The sequence below is a fragment of the Oncorhynchus gorbuscha genome, unplaced genomic scaffold, assembly GCF_021184085.1.
Source record: "Oncorhynchus gorbuscha isolate QuinsamMale2020 ecotype Even-year unplaced genomic scaffold, OgorEven_v1.0 Un_scaffold_346, whole genome shotgun sequence".
Classification (NCBI taxonomy): domain Eukaryota; kingdom Metazoa; phylum Chordata; class Actinopteri; order Salmoniformes; family Salmonidae; genus Oncorhynchus; species Oncorhynchus gorbuscha.
The window spans coordinates 1016283-1028956 of NW_025745205.1; positions in this window are offsets into that span (position 1 = coordinate 1016283).

The window sequence follows — 12674 nt, forward strand, 5'->3', positions numbered from 1 at the left end:
AGAGAACCAGAGACAGAGACAGAAAGACAGAGAACCAGAGACAGAAAGACAGAGAAACCAGAGACAGAAAGACAGAAACCAGAGACAGAAAGACAGAGAACCAGAAAGACAGAGAGACAGAGAAACAGAGACACAGAGAAACAGACAGAAACAGACAGAAAGACAGAAACAGAGAACAGACAGACAGAAAGACAGACAGAGAAACAGACAGAAAGACAGAGAAACAGAGAAACAGACAGAAAGACAGAGAAACAGAAAGACAGAGAAACAGACACAGAAAGACAGAGAAACAGACACAGAAAGACAGAGAAACAGACAGAAAGACAGAAACAGAAAGACAGAGAAACAGACAGAAAGACAGAGAAACAGACAGAGAGACAGAGAAACAGAAAGACAGAGAAACAGACTGAAAGAAAGACAGAGAAACAGAGACAGAAAGACAGAGACAGCGAGACCTCTGCTGCCCTCTGTTGGTCAACCATAGGAAGTGATTAAACTGGATATTACACCACAAAAAAATGTTCCACAACACAAAACATTTCAACAAAAGCACACAATGTACCAACTTAACCTAATTAGTTATGATGTGGAAACTCATGTAATGCTTGAATCCCAAATTCAAAAACTTTTTATCTTGGAAGGATTTTCAAACAACTGATACCCTGCCGTTCATACAGTAGGTGGCATTACAATACGCAGACAACTGTCCTAGTTTCCACTAAAAGTCATTAATATGGCGTTAAGAATCTGTTGCCATTTAAACCAATGAGGTCAACCATCTTAGGGATGAAATATTGTCCTCTCAATGGAATTTCTGCTTTGATACTCATAACCACATCTGAAAATAATCATCCAGCCCTCAAAATAAGTTGAATCAGGTGAGTTTGTCTGAAGGACTACAACTAAAATAGCTCTGTTGAAGGACTTACACCTAAAAGGTGTAGTTTAGGGTACTGGAGGACTACACCTAAAAGGTGTGCCTGTTTACCTACTGGAGGACTACCCTAAAAGGTGTGCCGTTTAGGGCACTGGAGGACTACACCTAAAATAAGTGCCGTTTAGGGCACTGGAGGACTACACCTAAAAGGTGTGCCGTTTAGGGCACTGGAGGACTACACCTAAAAGGTGTGCCGTTTAGGGTACTGGAGGACTACACCTAAAAGGTGTGCCGTTTAGGGTACTGGAGGACTACACCTAAAAGGTGTGCCGTTTAGGGTACTGGAGGACTACACCTAAAAGGTGTGCCGTTTAGGGTACTGGAGGACTACACCTAAAAGGTGTGCCGTTTAGGGTACTGGAGGACTACACCTAAAAGGTGTGCCGTTTAGGGTACTGGAGGACTACACCTAAAAGGTGTGCCGTTTAGGGTACTGGAGGAGTACACCTAAAAGGTGTGCCGTTTAGGGTACTGGAGGACTACACCTAAAAGGTGTGCCGTTTAGGGTACTGGAGGACTACAACTAAAATGTGTGCCGTTTGGGGTACTGAGGACTACAACTAAAATGTGTGCCGTTTGGGGTACTGGAGGACTACACCTAAAAGGTGTGCCGTTTAGGGTACTGGAGGACTACACCTAAAAGGTGTGCCGTTTAGGGTACTGGAGGACTACACCTAAAAGGTGTGCCGTTTAGGGTACTGGAGGACTACAACTCAAATGTGTGCCGTTTAGGGTACTGGAGGACTACAACTCAAATGTGTGCCGTTTAGGGTACTGGAGGAGTACAACTCAAATGTGTGCCGTTTAGGGTACTGGAGGAGTACAACTCAAATGTGTGCCGTTTAGGGTACTGGAAGAGTACAACTCAAATGTGTGCCGTTTAGGGTACTGGAGGACTACAACTGAAATGTGTGCCGTTTAGGGTACTGGAGGACTACAACTAAAATGTGTGCCGTTTAGGGTACTGGAGGACTACAACTAAAATGTGTGCCGTTTAGGGTACTGAGGACTACAACTAAAATGTGTGCCGTTTGGGGTACTGGAGGACTGGAGTTGGGGAAAACTGCTATAGTGCCGTTTGGGACGAGCCAGAGGCCCACAACTCTACAGTACGAGGGTGAATGCAGACTGAACTAAGTGGAGAAACAGAAACGATCAGGGTGGCATTCATTAGGCACCAAACATCAGAAGGCAGACTGAAACATGGCAGGACGGCCTGAACTTGTCCAATAAGAAACACTTGTTGAATGAACACACCCCAGATCCTGTGCACATGATAACGATGAAGGGGAAAGTGTTCGCTTGCTGAGATACTGAAAACACCAGATGGAGTCACTTTGCTTTTTCCAAGTAAACAACAGATATGCAGCGGGTTCCTGAGAGGGAAAGATCCAGATAGAGAGAGAGAGAGAGATACAGAGAGAGAGAGAGATACACAGAGAGAGAGAAGAGAGACAGAGATACACAGAGAGAGAGAGAGAGAGAGAGAGACACAGAGAGAGAGGAGAGAGACAGAGATACACAGAGAGAGAGAAGAGAGAGAGAGACACACAGAGAGAGAGGAGACAGAGACACAGAGAGAGGAGAGAGAGAGACAGAGATACACAGAGAGAGAGAAGAGAGACAGAGAGACACAGAGAGAGAGAAGAGAGAGACACAGAGAGAGAGAGAGGGGAGAGAGAGAGACAGAGATACACAGAGAGAGGAGAGAGAGGGGAGAGACAGAGACACAGAGAGAGAAGAGAGAGGGGAGAGACAGAGACACAGAGAGAGAGAGAGAGAGAGAGAGGAGAGACAGAGACACAGAGAGAGAGGAGAGAGAGAGAGAGAGACACAGAGACACAGAGAGAGAGAGAGAGAGAGAGAGAGAGACAGAGACACAGAGAGAGAGAGAGAGAGAGACACAGAGAGAGAGACAGAGACAGACAGAGAGAGAGAGAGACAGAGACACACAGAGAGACAGAGACACACAGAGAGACAGAGACACAGAGAGACAGAGACACACAGAGAGACAGAGAGGAGAGACAGAGAGGAGAGACAGAGAGGAGAGACAGAGAGGAGAGACAGAGAGGGAGAGGAGAGACAGAGAGAGAGAGGAGAGAGAGAGAGAGAAAAAGAGAGAGCGAGAGAGCGAGAGGAACCTCCATTTACCTAGCAGTCCTCTGGGAACACGATGCGAGACCTTGGTCTAAACGAGGAACAACCTGCAGCTCCATATCCACAAACTAAGATAGATAGCTTGTGGTATACAGGCTCAAAGACTCCCACCTGCCTGTCAGTGTTTGTGTTAATCTGGGTCAGAGTGAGAAAGAGAGGGGCTATAATAAGGATCAGTTATATTTTCATATCCAGGACAGTGCTTCACCAATGAATGGCCCAGTGACAATAGAAAGCCCATAGTGAGAGTAACCGATAGTACTGCCTTACCTAGCGTGTTCTCAATAAAACTCTACACCTATTCACTCCAACAACAACCTACTGCACACTCAAAAATCATCAACCCAATACTTGTCAGGTTGCATGGTAAGTGATAAGTAGTTCTTAAAGCTGCAATATGTAAAACCTTTTGGGCGGCTAAATTCACATAGAAATGCCATTTATAGATCGGTCATTCACATCAAAGTCTAAGAAGCGGTAGACGTGTTCTATGTGCGCTGTCTATGCTTCCCGGATTTAAACGTAGTCTTTTACTTCTGTACACCAGCTTCAAAACAGCTGAAAATCCAATATTTTTGGTTATAGAAAATATATTTCACAGCGGTTTAGATGTTAAAGACTCTACATTACACTTCATTTAATTTGTCCATGAATTGAAATTAGGCACATTTTGGAATTTTAGCAACCAGGAAATGGAGGAGCGATTTCTGCATAGCGCATCTTTAACCGACTTGCCTGGATGAATATAGGTTGAATAAATAAGATTCAGGAAGCCATTCAAAAGCACAGTGATGGCATTAACCACTTCATTCAGCAGGCTAATAGGTTATTCTAAATGTCATCACTTTGATGTCATGCCATCACGGTTAATCTGATGTGTGGGACGCAGGTAGCAGTAAGTGAAGACTGCAGTCACTGCATTGTTATCCAGTCAGTGATCATGTCTAACCATGCATCCTCTTCCCTCTGCTGTTCTGAGTTGTGTTACTGATGTTGTGGGGACTCTTCCCTCTGCTGTTCTGAGTTGTATTACTGGTGCTGAGGGGACTCTTCCCTCTGCTGTTCTGAGTTGTATTACTGATGTTGTGGGGACTCTTCCCTCTGCTGTTCTGAGTTGTGTTACTGATGTTGTGGGGACTCTTCCCTCTGCTGTTCTGAGTTGTGTTACTGATGTTGTGGGGACTCTTCCCTCTGCTGTTCTGAGTTGTATTACTGGTGCTGTTCTGAGTTGTATTACTGGTTGTTCTGAGTTGTACTGGTGCTGTGGGGACTCTTCCCTCTGCTGTTCTGAGTTGTATTACTGGTGCTGTTCTGAGTTGTATGTTCTGAGTTGTATTACTGGTGCTGTTCTGAGTTGTATTACTGGTGCTGTGGGGACTCTTCCCTCTGCTGTTCTGAGTTGTATTACTGGTGCTGTTCTGAGTTGTATTACTGGTGCTGTGGGGACTCTTCCCTCTGCTGTTCTGAGTTGTATTACTGATGTTGTGGGGACTCTTCCCTCTGCTGTTCTGAGTTGTATTACTGATGTTGTGGGGACTCTTCCCTCTGTTCTGTTCTGAGTTGTATTACTGGTGCTGTTCTGAGTTGTATTACTGGTGCTGCTGTTCTGGTTGACTCTTCCTCTGCTGTTCTGAGTTGTATTACTGGTGCTGTGGGGACTCTTCCCTCTGCTGTTCTGAGTTGTATTACTGGTGCTGTGTTCTGGGACTCTTCCCTCTGCTGTTCTGAGTTGTATTACTGGTGCTGTGGGGACTCTTCCCTCTGCTGTTCTGAGTTGTATTACTGGTGCTGTGGGGACTCTTCCCTCTGCTGTTCTGAGTTGTATTACTGGTGTGTTGCTGTTCTGGTTGTACTCTTCCTTCCTCTGCTGTTCTGAGTTGTATTACTGGTGCTGTGGGGACTCTTCCCTCTGCTGTTCTGAGTTGTATTACTGGTGCTGTTCTGAGTTGTATTACTGGTGCTGTTCTGAGTTGGACTCTTCCCTCTGCTGTTCTGAGTTGTATTACTGGTGCTGTTCTGGGTTGTATTACTGACTCTTCCCTCTGCTGTTCTGAGTTGTATTACTGGTGCTGTGGGGACTCTTCCCTCTGCTGTTCTGAGTTGTATTACTGGTGCTGTTCTGAGTTGTATTACTGGTGCTGAGGGGACTCTTCCCTCTGCTGTTCTGAGTTGTATTACTGGTGCTGTGGGGACTCTTCCCTCTGCTGTTCTGAGTTGTATTACTGGTGCTGTTCTTCCCTCTGCTGTTGTATTACTGGTGCTGAGGGGACTCTTCCCTCTGCTGTTCTGAGTTGTATTACTGGTGCTGTGGGGACTCTTCCCTCTGCTGTTCTGAGTTGTATTACTGGTGCTGTGGGGACTCTTCCCTCTGCTGTTCTGAGTTGTATTACTGGTGCTGAGGGGACTCTTCCCTCTGCTGTTCTGAGTTGTATTACTGGTGCTGAGGGGACTCTTCCCTCTGCTGTTCTGAGTTGTATTACTGATGTTGTGGGGACTCTTCCCTCTGCTGTTCTGAGTTGTATTACTGGTGCTGTTCTGAGTTGTATTATTACTGATGCTGGTGCTGAGGGACTCTTCCCTCTGTGGGGACTCTTCCCTCTGCTGTTCTGAGTTGTATTACTGATGTTGTGGGGACTCTTCCCTCTGCTGTTCTGAGTTGTATTACTGGTGCTGTTTCCCTCTGCTGTTCTGTTTACTGATGCTGTGGGGACTCTTCCCTCTGCTGTTCTGAGTTGTATTACTGATGTTGTGGGGACTCTTCCCTCTGCTGTTCTGAGTTGTATTACTGGTTGACTCTTCCCTCTGCTGTTCTGAGTTGTATTACTGATGTTGTGGGGACTCTTCCCTCTGCTGTTCTGAGTTGTATTACTGGTGCTGTTCTGAGTTGTATTACTGGTGCTGTTCTGGTTGGACTCTTTCCCTCTGCTGTTCTGAGTTGTATTACTGATGTTGTGGGGACTCTTCCCTCTGCTGTTCTGAGTTGTATTACTGATGTTGTGGGGACTCTTCCCTCTGCTGTTCTGAGTTGTATTACTGGTGCTGTTCTGAGTTGTATTACTGGTGCTGTTCTGAGCTACTGGTGCTGTGGGGACTCTTCCCTCTGCTGTTCTGAGTTGTATTACTGGTGCTGTGGGGACTCTTCCCTCTGCTGTTCTGAGTTGTATTACTGATGCTGTTCTGACTCTTCCTCTGCTGTTCTGAGTTGTATTACTGAGTTGTATTACTGGTGCTGTTCTTCCCTCTGCTGTGTGTATTACTGAGTTGTATTACTGATGCTGTGGGGACTCTTCCCTCTGCTGTTCTGAGTTGTATTACTGATGCTGTGGGGACTCTTCCCTCTGCTGTTCTGAGTTGTATTACTGATGTTGTGGGGACTCTTCCCTCTGCTGTTCTGAGTTGTATTACTGATGCTGTGGGGACTCTTCCCTCTGCTGTTCTGAGTTGTATTACTGATGTGCTGTTCTGAGTTGTATTACTGGTGCTGTTCTGAGTTGTATTACTGATGTCTTCCCTCTGCTGTTCTGAGTTGTATTACTGATGTTGTGGGGACTCTTCCCTCTGCTGTTCTGAGTTGTATTACTGGTGCTGTTCTGAGTTGGACTTTCCCTCTGCTGTTCTGAGTTGTATTACTGGTGCTGTGGGGACTCTTCCCTCTGCTGTTCTGAGTTGTATTACTGGTGCTGTGGGGACTCTTCCCTCTGCTTTCTGAGTTGTATTACTGGTGCTGTTCTGAGTGTTCTGAGTTGTATTACTGGTGCTGTGGGGACTCTTCCCTCTGCTGTTCTGAGTTGTATTACTGGTGCTGTGGGGACTCTTCCCTCTGCTGTTCTGAGTTGTATTACTGGTGCTGTGGGGACTCTTCCCTCTGCTGTTCTGAGTTGTATTACTGGTGCTGTGGGGACTCTTCCCTCTGCTGTTCTGAGTTGTATTACTGGTGCTGTTCTGAGTTGTATTACTGGTGCTGTGGGGACTCTTCCCTCTGCTGTTCTGAGTTGTATTACTGGTGCTGTGGGGACTCTTCCCTCTGCTGTTCTGAGTTGTATTACTGGTGCTGTGGGGACTCTTCTGCTGTTCTGAGTTGTATTACTGGTGCTGTGGGGACTCTTCCCTCTGCTGTTCTGAGTTGTATTACTGGTGCTGTGGGGACTCTTCCCTCTGCTGTTCTGAGTTGTATTACTGGTGCTGTGGGGACTCTTCCCTCTGCTGTTCTGAGTTGTATTACTGGTGCTGTTCTGAGTTGTATTACTGGTGCTGAGGGGACTCTTCCCTCTGCTGTTCTGAGTTGTATTACTGGTGCTGTGGGGACTCTTCCCTCTGCTGTTCTGAGTTGTATTACTGGTGCTGTTCTGGACTCTTCCCTCTGCTGTTCTGAGTTGTATTACTGGTGCTGTTCTGAGTTGTATTACTGGTGCTGAGGGGACTCTTCCCTCTGCTGTTCTGAGTTGTATTACTGATGCTGAGGGGACTCTTCCCTCTGCTGTTCTGAGTTGTATTACTGATGTTGTGGGGACTCTTCCCTCTGCTGTTCTGAGTTGTATTACTGATGTTGTGGGGACTCTTCCCTCTGCTGTTCTGAGTTGTATTACTGATGTTGTGGGGACTCTTCCCTCTGCTGTTCTGAGTTGTGCTGTCTTCCCTCTGCTGTTCTGAGTTGTATTACTGATGTTGTGGGGACTCTTCCCTCTGCTGTTCTGAGTTGTATTACTGATGCTGAGGGGACTCTTCCCTCTGCTGTTCTGAGTTGTATTACTGATGCTGAGGGGATTCTTCCCTCTGCTGTTCTGAGTTGTATTACTGATGCTGTGGGGACTCTTCCCTCTGCTGTTCTGAGTTGTATTACTGATGTTGTGGGGACTCTTCCCTCTGCTGTTCTGAGTTGTATTACTGATGTTGTGGGGACTCTTCCCTCTGCTGTTCTGAGTTGTATTACTGATGTTGTGGGGACTCTTCCCTCTGCTGTTCTGAGTTGTATTACTGGTGCTGTTCTGAGTTGTATTACTGGTGCTGTTCTGAGTTGTATTACTGGTGCTGTGGGGACTCTTCCCTCTGCTGTTCTGAGTTGTATTACTGGTGCTGTTCTGAGTTGTATTACTGGTGCTGTTCTGAGTTGTATTACTGGTGCTGTTCTGAGTTGTATTACTGGTGCTGTGGGGACTCTTCCCTCTGCTGTTCTGAGTTGTATTACTGGTGCTGTTCTGAGTTGTATTACTGGTGCTGTGGGGACTCTTCCCTCTGCTGTTCTGAGTTGTATTACTGATGTTGTGGGGACTCTTCCCTCTGCTGTTCTGAGTTGTATTACTGATGTTGTGGGGACTCTTCCCTCTGCTGTTCTGAGTTGTATTACTGGTGCTGTTCTGAGTTGTATTACTGGTGCTGTGGGGACTCTTCCCTCTGCTGTTCTGAGTTGTATTACTGGTGCTGTGGGGACTCTTCCCTCTGCTGTTCTGAGTTGTATTACTGGTGCTGTGGGGACTCTTCCCTCTGCTGTTCTGAGTTGTATTACTGGTGCTGTGGGGACTCTTCCCTCTGCTGTTCTGAGTTGTATTACTGGTGCTGTGGGGACTCTTCCCTCTGCTGTTCTGAGTTGTATTACTGGTGCTGTTCTGAGTTGTATTACTGGTGCTGAGGGGACTCTTCCCTCTGCTGTTCTGAGTTGTATTACTGGTGCTGTGGGGACTCTTCCCTCTGCTGTTCTGAGTTGTATTACTGGTGCTGTGGGGACTCTTCCCTCTGCTGTTCTGAGTTGTATTACTGGTGCTGTGGGGACTCTTCCCTCTGCTGTTCTGAGTTGTATTACTGGTGCTGTGGGGACTCTTCCCTCTGCTGTTCTGAGTTGTATTACTGGTGCTGTGGGGATGTGGTGCTGTTCTGGGACTCTTCCCTCTGCTGTTCTGAGTTGTATTACTGGTGCTGTGGGGACTCTTCCCTCTGCTGTTCTGAGTTGTATTACTGATGTTGTGGGGACTCTTCCCTCTGCTGTTCTGAGTTGTATTACTGATGTTGTTCTGAGTTGTACTCTTCCCTCTGCTGTTCTGAGTTGTATTACTGATGTTGTGGGGACTCTTCCCTCTGCTGTTCTGAGTTGTATTACTGGTGCTGTTCTGAGTTGTATTACTGGTGCTGTTCTGAGTTGTATTACTGGTGCTGTGGGGACTCTTCCCTCTGCTGTTCTGAGTTGTATTACTGGTGCTGTTCTGAGGACTCTTCCCTCTGCTGTTCTGAGTTGTATTACTGATGTGTGGGGACTCTTCCCTCTGCTGTTCTGAGTTGTATTACTGGTGCTGTGGGGACTCTTCCCTCTGCTGTTCTGAGTTGTATTACTGATGTTGTGGGGACTCTTCCCTCTGCTGTTCTGAGTTGTATTACTGATGTTGTGGGGACTCTTCCCTCTGCTGTTCTGAGTTGTATTACTGATGTTGTGGGGACTCTTCCCTCTGCTGTTCTGAGTTGTATTACTGGTGCTGTGTTCTGGGTTGACTCTTCCTTCCCTCTGCTGTTCTGAGTTGTATTACTGATGTTGTGGGGACTCCCTTCCTGAGTTGTATTACTGATGTTGTGGGGACTCTGCTGTTCTGAGTTGTATTACTGGTGCTGTTCTGAGTTGTATTACTGGTGCTGTTCTTCCCTCTGCTGTTCTGTATTACTGGTTGTGGGGACTCTTCCCTCTGCTGTTCTGAGTTGTATTACTGGTGCTGTTTCTGAGTTGTATTACTGGTGCTGTTCAGGGGACTCTTCCCTCTGCTGTTCTGAGTTGTATTACTGGTGCTGTGGGGACTCTTCCCTCTGCTGTTCTGAGTTGTATTACTGGTGCTGTTCTGAGTTGTATTACTGGTGCTGATGCTGGGACTCTTCCCTCTGCTGTTCTGAGTTGTATTACTGATGTTGTGGGGACTCTTCCCTCTGCTGTTCTGAGTTGTATTACTGGTGCTGTTCTGATGTTTACTGGGGACTCTTCCCTCTGCTGTTCTGAGTTGTATTACTGGTGCTGTTCTGAGTTGTATTACTGGTGCTGTGGGGACTCTTCCCTCTGCTGTTCTGAGTTGTATTACTGGTGCTGTGGGGACTCTTCCCTCTGCTGTTCTGAGTTGTATTACTGGTGCTGTGGGGACTCTTCCCTCTGCTGTTCTGAGTTGTATTACTGGTGCTGTGGGGACTCTTCCCTCTGCTGTTCTGAGTTGTATTACTGGTGCTGAGGGGACTCTTCCCTCTGCTGTTCTGAGTTGTATTACTGGTGCTGTTTCCTCTGCTGTTCTGAGTTGTATTACTGGTGCTGGGGGACTCTTCCCTCTGCTGTTCTGAGTTGTATTACTGGTGCTGTTCTTCCCTCTGTTCTGAGTTGTATTACTGGTGCTGTGGGGACTCTTCCCTCTGCTGTTCTGAGTTGTATTACTGGTGCTGTGGGGACTCTTCCCTCTGCTGTTCTGAGTTGTATTACTGGTGCTGTGGGGACTTGTATGCTGGTGCTGAGGGACTCTTCCTCTGCTGTTCTGAGTTGTATTACTGGTGCTGTGGGGACTCTTCCCTCTGCTGTTCTGAGTTGTATTACTGGTGCTGTGGGGACTCTTCCCTCTGCTGTTCTGAGTTGTATTACTGGTGCTGAGGGGACTCTTCCCTCTGCTGTTCTGAGTTGTATTACTGGTGCTGAGGGGACTCTTCCCTCTGCTGTTCTGAGTTGTATTACTGGTGCTGTGGGGACTCTTCCCTCTGCTGTTCTGAGTTGTATTACTGGTGCTGTTCTGAGTTGTATTACTGGTGCTGAGGGGACTCTTCCCTCTGCTGTTCTGAGTTGTATTACTGGTGCTGTGGGGACTCTTCCCTCTGCTGTTCTGAGTTGTATTACTGGTGCTGTGGGGACTCTTCCCTCTGCTGTTCTGAGTTGTATTACTGGTGCTGAGGGGACTCTTCCCTCTGCTGTTCTGAGTTGTATTACTGGTGCTGTTCTGAGTTGTATTACTGGTGCTGAGGGGACTCTTCCCTCTGCTGTTCTGAGTTGTATTACTGATGTTGTGGGGACTCTTCCCTCTGCTGTTCTGAGTTGTATTACTGGTGCTGTTCTGAGTTGTATTACTGATGCTGTGGGGACTCTTCCCTCTGCTGTTCTGAGTTGTATTACTGATGTTTTGGGGACTCTTCCCTCTGCTGTTCTGAGTTGTATTACTGGTGCTGTTCTGAGTTGTATTACTGATGCTGTGGGGACTCTTCCCTCTGCTGTTCTGAGTTGTATTACTGATGTTGTGGGGACTCTTCCCTCTGCTGTTCTGAGTTGTATTACTGTTGTACTTTCCCTCTGCTGTTCTGAGTTGTATTACTGGTGCTGGGGGACTCTTCCCTCTGCTGTTCTGAGTTGTATTACTGGTGCTGAGGGACTCTTCCCTCTGCTGTTCTGAGTTGTATTACTGATGTTGTGGGGACTCTTCCCTCTGCTGTTCTGAGTTGTATTACTGATGTTGTGGGGACTCTTCCCTCTGCTGTTCTGAGTTGTATTACTGGTGCTGTTCTGAGTTGTATTACTGATGCTGTGGGGACTCTTCCCTCTGCTGTTCTGAGTTGTATTACTGATGTTTTGGGGACTCTTCCCTCTGCTGTTCTGAGTTGTATTACTGGTGCTGTTCTGAGTTGTATTACTGGTGCTGTGGGGACTCTTCCCTCTGCTGTTCTGAGTTGTATTACTGATGTTGTGGGGACTCTTCCCTCTGCTGTTCTGAGTTGTATTACTGATGTTGTGGGGACTCTTCCCTCTGCTGTTCTGAGTTGTATTACTGGTGCTGAGGGGACTCTTCCCTCTGCTGTTCTGAGTTGTATTACTGGTGCTGAGGGGACTCTTCCCTCTGCTGTTCTGAGTTGTATTACTGATGTTGTGGGGACTCTTCCCTCTGCTGTTCTGAGTTGTATTACTGGTGCTGTTCTGAGTTGTATTACTGATGCTGTGGGGACTCTTCCCTCTGCTGTTCTGAGTTGTATTACTGATGTTTTGGGGACTCTTCCCTCTGCTGTTCTGAGTTGTATTACTGGTGCTGTTCTGAGTTGTATTACTGGTGCTGTGGGGACTCTTCCCTCTGCTGTTCTGAGTTGTATTACTGATGTTGTGGGGACTCTTCCCTCTGCTGTTCTGAGTTGTATTACTGGTGCTGTGGGACTCTTCCTCTGCTGTTCTGAGTTGTATTACTGGTGCTGTTCTGAGTTGTATTACTGGGACTCTTCCCTCTGCTGTTCTGAGTTGTATTACTGGTGCTGTGGGGACTCTTCCCTCTGCTGTTCTGAGTTGTATTACTGGTGCTGTGGGGACTCTTCCCTCTGCTGTTCTGAGTTGTATTACTGGTGCTGTGGGGACTCTTCCCTCTGCTGTTCTGAGTTGTATTACTGGTGCTGTGGGACTCTTCCCTCTGCTGTTCTGAGTTGTATTACTGGTGCTGTGGGGACTCTTCCCTCTGCTGTTCTGAGTTGTATTACTGGTGCTGTTCTGAGTTGTATTACTGGTGCTGAGGGGACTCTTCCCTCTGCTGTTCTGAGTTGTATTACTGGTGCTGTGGGGACTCTTCCCTCTGCTGTTCTGAGTTGTATTACTGGTGCTGTGGGGACT